This window comes from Carcharhinus amblyrhynchos, unplaced genomic scaffold, assembly GCF_965287045.1.
Source record: "Carcharhinus amblyrhynchos unplaced genomic scaffold, sCarAmb.v2.hapA chromosome_183, whole genome shotgun sequence".
NCBI classification, from domain to species: Eukaryota; Metazoa; Chordata; class Chondrichthyes; order Carcharhiniformes; family Carcharhinidae; genus Carcharhinus; species Carcharhinus amblyrhynchos.
Genome location: NW_027649923.1, coordinates 130,414 through 132,931, shown reverse-complemented (window position 1 = coordinate 132,931; position 2,518 = coordinate 130,414).

The window sequence follows — 2,518 nt, the reverse complement described above, 5'->3', positions numbered from 1 at the left end:
GAGACTCTGAGACGCAGAGACGTTGAGACGCAGAGACTTTGAGACACAGGGACTTTGAGACACAGCGATTCTGAAACGCTGAGACGCTGAGACGCTGAGACTCTGAGACCCAGAGACTCTGAGACGCAGAGACTCTGAGACGCAGAGACTCTGAGACGCAGAGACTCTGAGACGCAGAGGCGCTGAGTCGCAGAGGCGCTGAGTCGCAGAGACTGAGAGGCAGAGATGCAGAGACACAGAGACGCTGAGACACAGAGACGCTGAGTGGCAGAGAATCTGAGACGCTGAGACTCTGAGACGCAGAGACTCTGAGACGCAGAGATTATGAGGCGCAGAGAATGTGAGTTGCAGATACGCTGAGTTGCAGAGACTCTGAGAGGCAGAGACTCTGAGAGGCAGAGACGCTGAGACAAAGAGATGCTGAGATGCAGAGATGCTGAGACGCAGAGATGCTGAGACGCAGAGATGTTGAGACGCAGAGATGCTGAGACGCAGAGACGCGGAGATGCAGAGTCTCAGAGACGCAGAGACTCTGAGACGCAGAGACGCAGAGACGCAGAGACGCTGAGACACAGAGACGCAGAGACGCAGAGATGCTGAGACGCAGAGATGCTGAGACGCAGAGATGCTGAGACGCAGAGATGCTGAGATGCAGAGACTCTGAGAGGCAGAGACGCTGAGAACCTGAGACACCGAGAATCTGAGACGCAGAGACACTGAGACGCAGAGACACTGAGACCCAGAGACGCTGAGACGCAGAGACTCTGAGACGCAGAGAGGCAGAGACGTTGAGACGCAGAGAGGCAGAGACGTTGAGACGCAGAGACGCTGAGACACTGAGACTATGAGATCCAGAGACTCTGAGACGCAGAGACTTTGAGCCGCAGAGGCGCTGAGTACCAGAGACTCTGAGACGCAGAGACTCTGAGACGCAGAGACTCTGAGACGCAGAGACTCTGAGAGGCAGAGACTCTGAGAGGCAGAGACTCTGAGAGGCAGAGACGCTGAGACACAGAGACGCTGAGACACAGAGACGCTGAGACACAGAGACGCTGAGACACAGAGACGTTGTGATGCAGAGACGCTGAGACGCAGATACTCTGAGACGCAGAGACGCTTAGTCGCAGAGACTCTGAGAGGCAGAGATGCTGCGACCCTGAGACGCCGAGAATCTGAGACCCAGAGATTCTGAGACACGGAGACTCAGAGACGCGGAGAGGCATAGACGCTGAGATGCAGAGACTCTGAGACGCAGAGATGTTGAGACCCTGAGACGCTGAGAATCTGAGACGCAGAGACTCTGAGAAGCAGAAACGTTGAGATGCAGAGACTTTGAGACACAGTGATTCTGAGACGCAGAGACGCTGTGACGCTGAGACTCTGAGACGCAGAGACACTGAGACACAGAGATTCTGAGACGCACAGACGCTGAGACGCTGAGACGCTGAGACTCTGAGTCGCAGAGAGGCAGAGACGCTGAGATGCAGAGTCGCTGAGACAATGAGACTCTGAGACGCAGAGACTCTGAGACACAGTGACTCTGAGACGCAGAGACTCTGAGACGCAGAGACTCTGAGACGCAGAGACTCTGAGAGGCAGAGACGCTGAGACACAGAGACGCTGAGACACAGAGACGCTGAGAGGCAGAGACGCTGAGACACAGAGACGCTGAGACACAGAGACGCTGAGACACAGAGAATCTGAGACACAGAGAATCTGAGACCCTGAGACGCAGAGACGCAGAGACGCAGAGACTCTGAGACTCTGAGACTCTGAGACGCTGAGACGCTGAGACGCTGAGACTCTGAGACGCAGAGACGCAGAGACGCAGAGACTCTGAGACGCAGAGACGCTGAGACGCAGAGACTCTGAGACGCAGAGACTCTGAGAGGCAGAGACTCTGAGAGGCAGAGACGCTGAGACACAGAGACGCTGAGACACAGAGACGCTGAGACACAGAGACGTTGTGATGCAGAGACGCTGAGACGCAGATACTCTGAGACGCAGAGACGCTTAGTCGCAGAGACTCTGAGAGGCAGAGATGCTGCGACCCTGAGACGCCGAGAATCTGAGACCCAGAGATTCTGAGACACGGAGACTCAGAGACGCGGAGAGGCATAGACGCTGAGATGCAGAGACTCTGAGACGCAGAGATGTTGAGACCCTGAGACGCTAAGAATCTGAGACGCAGAGACTCTGAGAAGCAGAAACGTTGAGATGCAGAGACTTTGAGACACAGTGATTCTGAGACGCAGAGACGCTGTGACGCTGAGACTCTGAGACGCAGAGACACTGAGACACAGAGATTCTGAGACGCACAGACGCTGAGACGCTGAGACGCTGAGACGCTGAGACTCTGAGTCGCAGAGAGGCAGAGACGCTGAGACGCAGAGTCGCTGAGACAATGAGACTCTGAGACGCAGAGACTCTGAGACGCAGTGACTCTGAGACGCAGAGACTCTGAGACGCAGAGACTCTGAGACGCAGAGACTCTGAGAGGCAGAGACGCTGAGACACA